Source organism: Oncorhynchus kisutch, linkage group LG6 (genome assembly GCF_002021735.2).
Source record: "Oncorhynchus kisutch isolate 150728-3 linkage group LG6, Okis_V2, whole genome shotgun sequence".
In the NCBI taxonomy this organism is placed as follows: Eukaryota; Metazoa; Chordata; class Actinopteri; order Salmoniformes; family Salmonidae; genus Oncorhynchus; species Oncorhynchus kisutch.
In genome coordinates this window covers 59,815,883-59,825,668 of record NC_034179.2, presented here as the reverse complement: position 1 = coordinate 59,825,668, position 9,786 = coordinate 59,815,883, and the positions used below count along the sequence as shown (strand labels likewise).

Here is a 9,786-nt window from a genome sequence, read left to right as displayed (position 1 = left end):
CTGGACAATTGGATAATCTGCCCCATCCAGGGAACAGGCCACAATGGACACGAGGACCCTCTTGAATCACATTCGAGTTATGGTTCTCACCCTAAACGAGTAGAAGAGTCACCTGACCTCCTCACAGAAGGTGATCTACCTCAGGATGTCCATAAACTTGGCTCTCATGAGGGCACGTCACCCTCAGGTGAGAGTAGCAAAATCTTAACCTACCTCAACCGATTTCGGCTCGGACGAGCAGATAGTTATAGAGTGCCAACAGTTAGTTGGCTTACTGGCGGTGACTTCACTGTTGGTTCCGCTGGGCATTCTCAATCAGGCCACTCCCACGGCCAGCACCCAAAACAACACCTTCAACTGTTGGTGATGAGTACATGTTTGAGGACCCTATCAAAGTGGCTATCCCGCTCCTTCCTGCTAAACGGGGTGAGCCTGATCACAGACACCGATTAATCTGGTATTGTGATACCATATTGGAGTGATCCAATATAGTGCTACATAATGAAGGTTACGTATGTAACCACGGTTATGTGAGCTATTGGATCACTCCAATCCTCTTTGTCAGTGATCTACAGCGCCTCGAAAAGAACACGAGGTGGAAGTAGTGCGGCAGCAGCTCTTTAAGGGGGTCAGCCGCAGCACTACCCAGTACACGGGACAAATGTGAAATTCTTACTCGGAATGCATCCTGCCGTGCAGAAGGATACCATATTGGAGTGATCCAATAGCTCACATAGCCATGGTTACGTACATAACCTTCGTTTTCAGCAGTGGCCAGCACTTGTATGCGAAGCTATTCACAATAAAGATCAGCCACAATAGTGGAATTTACAGTCCACCTTTAAAATAAAAGTCCCTGATTGAAATGGATACAAATAGTGGAATCAGTTCCAAATTTGTGCTAGATAATACTTAATAAGTTTGGAATGTTTTTATATAAATTCAACAACAGACAGTAATGAATTAATTTGACAAAAAGGAAAAATCATTTAGAAATCGCACTGTGGATGTATTAGTCTTCATAATTGAATTGGGGCATACTTACACTGAGTATACCAAACATGAGGAACACCTTAATATTGAGTTGCACCCCCCTTTTGCACTCAGAACAGCCTCAAATCATCGGGGCATGGACTTTACCAGGTGTCGAAAGCGTTCCACAGTGATGCTGGCCCATGTTGACTCCAATGCTTCCCACAGTTGTGTCAAGTTGGCTGAATTGCCTTTGGGTGCTGGACCATTCTTAATACACACAGTATACCGTTGACTGTGAAATAGCCCAGCAGCATTGCAGTTCTTGACACAAACCGGTGCACCGGCACCTACTACCATACCCCATTCAAAGGCACTTAAATCTTTTGTCTTTCCTATTCACCCTCTGAATGGCACACATACACAATCTATGTCTCAAGTCTTAAAAATCCTTCTTTAACCTGTCTCCTCCCCTTCATCTACACTGATTGAAGTGGATTTAACAAGTGACATCAATAAGGGACCATAGCTTTCATAGGATTCACCTGGTCAGCCCATGTTATGTTTTGTATACTCAGTGTATATTTCACTGTAGAACCTTACCTATGAATTGTGGATCAATGGAATTGTGAATCAGCCTATTCAGTGACACCCACAACACAACTGTGAATAGTTTACACACATATATAGCCTTACCTATGAATCTTGTTTCCATTGTGTAAAAGCAGGCAAAATCAGTCGAGCAATGCACCGTGACATCGATCAACCAATGGTGTGTTAGATACCACCCACAGACGTTTGATTGACACACCCATATTATCATATTGGAGGAAGAAATACAGAAATAAATTAATAAATATATAAATGAATTAAATTAAAGTTTGAATAATTAGATCATACATAGATAAATAATTAAATAAATAGAGATATGTAGAGCAAATTAATACATTGTCGTCATTTTTTTCTTATTTCCTTCCATTTATTTAATTATGTCTCAATTTATTTATGTATCTATTTACAGTGCATTTTCGGTGCATTTCTGTTTTTTATATAAATTTGTCACAATTTCTAAAAACCTGTTTTCACATTGTCATTATGGGGTATTATGTGTAGATTGCTGAGGAAATTGTTTATGTAATCCATTTTAGAATAAGGCTGTAACATAGCAAAATGTGGAAGATGTCAAGGGGTCTGAATATTTTTCAAAGGCATTTGTGTGCATTTATTTAATTCTAATTAAATAATTAGAATGGCAGGTTTGGTCCTCCATATTAAATTAAAACCAAAAAACTAATTTTAGTTTTCATGAATTTGTATGATATAGTCAATTTTGACTTTGTGTCTGTGTTATTTAGTTATTTAAAAAAAAAACAGGTCCTACTTTCCAGCTAGCTAATTAGCAGTGGACAGAGCTAGCTAGCTAATGGCTCCACCAAGAAGAAGAAAGACTACACCCTTAGAAACTGTGGTCGATGTGTGTCAGAGTTACAAACACAATATCTTATTGCCAATACGACAGAGGTGCACAAGACACATGGGGGAAGGTGTTGTGGGAGATGATTGGTTTGTAGATTAAGCCAATGAGTAATGTGAGTTAACCCACTGTTCCTAGGCCGTCATTGTAAATAAGAATTTGTTCTTTAACTGACTTGCCTAGTAAAATAAAAGTTTTTTTTTAAAGTGTATTTTTTATTTTTTTTACCCATCTACCAATAGATGCCCTTCTTTTCGAGTCATTGAAAACCTTCCCTGGTCTTTGAGGTTGAATCTGTGTTTGAAATTCACTGAGAGACTGAGAGACATTACAGATAATTGTATGAGTGGGGTACAGAGATGAGGTAGTCATTCAAAAATCATGTTAAACACTATTATTGCACAGAGTGAGTTCATGCAACTTATGTGACTTGTTACTCACATTTTTACTCCTGAACTTATTTTGTCTTACCATAACAAAGGGGTTGAATACTTATTGAGTCAATACATTTCAGCTTTTAATTTTTTATTAATTTGTAAACATTTTTGAAAAACATAATTCCACTGACCTTATCTGTATAGGCGAGTGCCCCCCAAAAATCTCAATGTAACACATTTCAAATGCAGGCTGTAAACAACAAAATGTATAAAAAGTCAAAGGGAGTGAAAACCTTCTCAAGGCACTGTAGATATATTTGTTAGAAAGAATATTATATTTCCCTTGATGAAGTAATGTTGAATGTAAAACAAAATGGCTAACAACAAAATGTGTAAAAAGTCAAGAGGTGTGAAAACCTTCTCAAGGCCTGTAGACCTATTTGTTAGAAATAATACTATATTTCTCTTGACGAAGTTATGCTGAATGTAAAACATGGCTCAGTTTACCCCACTCTCCCCGAATTAATGAAATTGATTGGTGACTGTTTTAATTGATGAAGCGAGACACAGAGACAAAGACATAGACATCCATTGAGTTTGACTGTGCCCACCCACTACACAAGTTCAACGTAGTACCCTCCGGCATCCCACTGTAAAAAAAGAAAAGAAAAGGGGGTTGATAACCACCCTGGAGGTGATGACTGAAAACTCAACCAGCGGGACTAATGCAACACATTTTATAGTAAAGTTAATCCTCCTGGATGTTCATGACAAATCACAGATGAGAGAATTTATACAAAGGTACATTGTGCTCTCATGCAACAGACATCAAGATTACATTGCAACAAGTTTCTGTCTCTTGGTCATTTACTGCTTGTTTATACAGAAGTACTAATGTAACAGACAGTAGGTCATTCCCTCAAACGATTAAGTTCAGTGTTCATCTGCCATATGGGAGAGGAAAAGGAGATTTGATGTCCCTGGCACAGACAAACAGGTACACAGACACCAATCATAGAATGTCTTTTCACCAAGCCATCGTAAATCTACTGTCAGTGTTAAAATCTCAGCGGCTCCTCTCAATTCACAGACACAGAGTTCTAAGAACACTATTATGTTGCCTATTAGATATGACAGTGGGAATGTACTAATATAGGGATACATTCTAATATAAAAGTAATGTGATTAACATAATGTTGTAATTCTACGACACTAGACAGAATTATTTATTTTATTTATTCATCTGTTATTTTACCAGGTAAGTTGAGAACACATTCTCATTTGCAGCAACGAGCTGGGGAATAGTTACAGAGGAGAGGAGATGAATGAGCCAATTGTAAATATAAATGCAACATGCAACAATTTCAATGCTTTTACTGAGTTACAGTTCATATAAGGAAATCAGTCCATTTAAATACATTCATTAGGCCCTAATTTATAGATTTCACATGACTGGGAATACAGATATGGATCTGCTGGTCACATATACTTTTTTTTAAAAGTAGGGGTGTGTATCAGAAAACCAGTCAGTATCTGGTGTTACCACCATTTGCAGCATGCAGCTCGACATCTTCGCACAGAGTTGATCAGGCTGTTGATTGTGGCCTGTGTAATGTTGTCCCACTCCTCTTCAATGGGCCAGCAGCATACCACCCTGAATCCCACTGTTGGCTTGCCACTGAAGCTAATCAGGGTTGTTCCTGGTTGGTCCCTGGATGGGAGAGGAGTAGGAGGAACTTTTTAGGAAAAAGTCTTTAAGAGGAAGTCTTAAGGAGGAACTCTTTCCTCTGGTCTAAAATAAAATATCTCAATGCCCCAGGGCAATGATTGGGGAACATCGCATTGTGTAGGGTGCCGTCTTTAGGATGGGATGTTAAACTGGTGTCCTGAAGATCCCATGGAACTTATCATAAGAGTAGGGGTGTTAACTCCAGTGTCTTGGCTAAATTCCCAATCTGGCCCTCATACCATCATGGCCACCTAATCATCCCCAGCTTCTAATTGGCTCATTCATCCCCCTTCCTCTCCCCTGTAACTATTCCCCAGGTCGTTGCTGTAAATGAGAATGTGTTTTCAGTCAACTTACCTGGTAAAATAAAGGTAAAATAAATAAATACAATTCAATGGGTGTGCGATGTTGCTGGATTTTGCCGGGAATTGGAACACGCTGTCGATCCAGAGCATTCCAAACATGCTCAATGGGTGACATGTCTGTTGACTATGCAGGACCATGGAGGAACTAGGACATTTTCAGCTTCCAGGAACTGTGTACAGATCCTTGTGACAAGGGGCCATGTATTATCATGCTGAAACATGAGGTGATGGCAGCAGATGAATGGCACAACAGTGGGCCTCAGGATCTCGTCAGGGTATCTCTGTGCATTCAAATTGCCATCGATAAAATGCAATTCTGTTCGTTGTCCGTAGCTTATGCCTGCCCATACCATAACCCCACACCCACGATGGGGCACTCTGTTCACAACACTGACATCAGCAAACCGCTCACCAACAAGATACTATCTGCCCGGTACAGTTGAAACCAGGATTCATCGATGCAGAGCACAGTGTACCAGTGGCCATCGAAGGTGAGCATTTGCCCACTTAAGCTATTAATTCAGCTCATGAAACATGGGACCAGCGCTTTTATATTTTTTTTCAGTATAGTTACAAAATACTAACATAAATGACAGAATGAAAATAAGGAAGATAGTACAGAATAAAAATATTCCAAAACATGCTTCCTGATTGCAATAAGGCACAAAAGTAAAACTGAAAAAAAATGTTGCAAAGAAATTAACTTTATGTCCTGAATACAAAGCATTATGTTTGGGCCAAATCTAACAAAACACAACACTGAGTACCACTCGTTCATATTTTCAAGCATGGTGGTGGCTGCATCATGTTATGTGTATGCTTGTCATTGGCAAGGACTGTCAGTGCCAGTACATATGCCTCCAACCTACACAAATGACTCATCATACAAAATACATTTGCAAGACTAGCCCCCTCCAATTACCTGGCTCCATCTGAAACATTGTTTAAGAAACTCAATATCTTGTCTATTTACGACATGTACACCAATTATGCACATTCATCTACAAATACTCATACCTCCCACACAACTTACCGAAATCCGTTAATGGATTCTTCCAGGTTAATTCTGCGATAACATTCACCCTCCCAACTGCCACATCTCACAGTCAATTCTCTATCAGATATAGGAGGTACCTGGAATTCTTATCTTCACATCGCCAAAACATCATCATCCCTCAATAACGTCAAGCTAAGACTGGGGGTCAGCCTGATGACCCAAACTACTCAGTAATCTTCTCCACACTCACATGCACACACACACATTTAAACAATACAAATTATTACTGATCAATGAATTTATACATTTATAATTCCGTTTTTTTGTGGTGTGGTTTTCATATAAGCCCTTTTTTAATCTGTATTTGTCAAGTTGTATAATGATAGGAGACAGCCGCAGGAATACAATTTTAAAATAGCACTCCCCCGGCCGGACCTGACTGTACTCAAGCCCTAGGTAGAGAATCCGCTCACTCCCCCGGCCGGACCTGACTGTAACACATCAGGAATCTGCCTACTTCCTGATTGACCCTCTCCACCTGCCCATTTGCTTGATGATGGCACCCGAAGGTGAGACTGACCGTGACCCCAGGCGTTCCATGAACGCCTTCCATTTGCGAGGTGAACTGAGGGCCACGGTCTGACACAATATCCTCCGGGATCCCAGAGTGCCGGGAAGACATGCGTAAAAAGATTCTCCGCAGTTTGTATGGCCGACGGAAGCCCAGGCAGAGGAAGGAAGTGACAAGCTTTGGAAAACTGGTCCACAACGACGAGAACAGTGCTGTTCCCCTGGCTGGGGGGAAGGTCAGTGACAAAGTCCATCGAGAGGTGAGACCAGGGTCGTTGTGGAACTGGCAGGGGAAGAAGCTTTCCATAAGGGAGGTGTCTGGGTGTCTTAAACTGGGCACAGATGGATCAAAACAACCTAAAACAACAGGGTGCGTGGGGGTGTCTATAATCAAGAAGGTAATCTGTTCTAAATGAGTGTCATGGGTCAGCAGAGAAATGGGAACAGTGATGTGATGTACGAGCCCTGTCCCTATTGGACAATCATCTAGGGCACGAACCGGAACGGATGACTGTAGGGGAACCAAAGGAATGCGTAATGCAGAATCTAAAAGATTCACGGCAGCTCCAGAATCAATCAGAGCTAACGGGAGTGAGGGGCTAGGATATTCAGGGAATTTATTGGGAAAACACACTGGTTGAGTTGACAGAAAAGGAGAGGAGAGCTTGCATCCTCCCTGGGTGGGAGCAGGGGAGAACCGAACAACATTTATGTTCTAGAGAAGGTATAAAAGATCAGTGAAGAATTCAGCTACGAACTGGTCCGTTTGGTACCATTTTGTGAAACTCGTGGGAAACAATATGGCCACATTACCATAACGCTGTTTATATAATAGCCTCAGTTATGAGGCTTGCATCTAATTGCTGTACAGGATGAATGAGGAAAGACTAAATTATTTGTGAAATTATGGGATGCTATGTAATGATGTAATTTGAGAGAAATGTATTTCTGTGTAAAGTTTCACTTAAGTCTCTGGCACGCCCCCATGAACACAGTTAGGACCTGGCGTCATGAGACAGCCCTTTTCTGCTCTTCCGAATAAAACACCCACCTTGAGAATTTCTCAACAGACCATGTTTCTCTCAATTACGAAAGGACAAAGGTTGCAGACCAGCTTACCTTGATAACGAGAGGACCAAGGTTTGAGTAGATGACGGAATCTTTTAACCATACCACGTGGTTAAACTCTTAGAGTATTGATACCGACAGAATAAGAACAAGTCTTTGATATTAATTACTAGTCTGCAGCTAGGAATTCGGTATCATTGAACGCGAAGACCGACAACCATCGAAACATCTATTCTATAACGACATGAATGAATGTCACTCTGAACTATCCATTCTAACCACGGCAGAGAGAGCAAGGGCGAACAGACTCTCCAACAGAAACAAACTTTTCAACAGAGATCCTGAAGACACACTGAGCGTAAATGTATATATTGAATGCAATTATTCCCAAATGAGTGAGCGTTCATGTGCAAAAGATTAGCATTTCAATAGTTAATGAATTAACGGTGTGTTGTCTTATCTCAGTCGACCCCCACTCCAATTTTGTACACCAAGCCGCGACGCCAGTTTATCCCACTAGGAAAACTCCGTTATCATTTCCTAACATGGTAAATAATTCATTAATTCGAAGACTAAGTGGGCGGCAGCGTAGCCTAGTGGTTAGAGCGTTGGACTAGTAACCGGAAGGTTGCGAGTTCAAACCCCCGAGCTGACAAGGTACAAATCTGTCGTTCTGCCCCTGAACAGGCAGTTAACCCATTGTTCCCAGGCCGTCATTGAAAATAAGAATATGTTCTTAACTGACTTGCCTGGTTAAATAAAGGTAAAATTAAATAAAAAATGTTTAAAAAAAGTGATCAGATATTAAAATATTTAAAAAGTTGTATTAGGAAAATTATAACTTTGTAATCTGAATATTTTCCTTGGTGCCCCGACTTCCTAGTTAATTACATTTGCCTGATTAGTTAATCACGAAATGCTAATTACAGAGAATCTTTGATAAAAACTAAAGTCTTCAGTTAATGATAGTAAAGACACGACAACGGATAACACGCAAGCCGATACAACAGAGCACAGGTATTCACAAGACCAACGGACATGGAACAATAATCAAAAAGGACAATGGGGAACAGAGGGCACATAGTGGGGCAAAAAAAGTATTTAGTCAGCCACCAATTGTGCAAGTTCTCCCACTTAAAAAGATGAGAGGCCTGTCATTTTCATCATAGGTACACTTCAACTATGACAGACAAAATGAGAAAAAAAATCCAGAAAAATCACATTGTAGGATTTTCTATGAATTTATTTGCCTCAGTTCATTGGCTAGCTCCATCCTATTCCCCATGCGCTCTCTTTTGATGACTTCTGTAACCGTAATAGCCTTGGTTTCATGCACGTTAACATTAGAAGCCTCCTCCCTAAGTTTGTTTTATTCACTGCTTTAGCACACGCTGCCAACATGGATGTCCTAGCCGTGTCTGAATCCTGGCTTTGGAAGACCACCAAAATCTCTGAAATCTCCATCCTCTGAAATCTCTACAACATTTTCAGACAAGATAGAACAGCCAAAGGGGGCGGTGTCGCAATCTACTGCAGAGATGGCCTGCAGAGCTCTGTCCTACTATCCAGGTCTGTACCCAAACAATTTTAACTTCTACTTTTAAAAATCCACTTCTCTAAAAACAAGTCTCTCACCGTTGCCGCCTGCTATAGACCACCCTCTGCCCCCAGCTGTGCTCTGGACACCATATGTGAACTGATTGCCCCCCCCCATCTATCTTCAGAGCTTGTGCTGCTAGGTGACCTAAACTGGGACATGTATAACACCCCAGCCATCCTAGAATCTAAGCTTGATGCCCTCAATCTCACACAAATGATCAATGAACCTACCAAGTTCCACCCCAAAGCCGTAAACACGGGCACCATCATAGATATCATCCTAACCAATTTGCCCTCTAAATACACCTCTGCTGTTTTCAACCAAGATCTCAGCGATCACTGCCTGATTTCCTGCATCCGTAATGGGTCAGCGGTCAAATGCCCTCCACTCACTGTCAAACGCTCCCTGAAACACGTCAGCGAGCAGGCCTTTCTAAATCGACCTGGCCCGGGTATCCTGGAAGGACATTGACCTCATCCCGTCAGTAGAGGATGCCTGGTAAAAATGTTTAAATGCCTTCCTCATCATCTTAACCTCTCTGCGCACAGAACCCGTTAGCGGGATGAAATTCGACAACATACGGTGATCACTACATAAATAGTTATATTATACATTCACGAAAATACAAGTGTCT

General features: G+C 40.9%; 1 long non-coding RNA gene across 1 annotated transcript in view; it reads right to left on the bottom strand.

Annotated features, from left to right (window-relative positions):
- Nucleotides 1-4,321: 4,321 nt before the first annotated feature.
- LOC109893066 (uncharacterized) overlaps nt 4,322-9,786 on the bottom strand; it is a 16,543-nt gene continuing 11,078 nt past the window's right edge. Inside the window, exon 9 of the long non-coding RNA XR_004210352.1 lies at nt 4,322-4,534. This is a non-coding gene — a long non-coding RNA (uncharacterized LOC109893066). The remainder of the gene's footprint in view (nt 4,535-9,786) is intronic.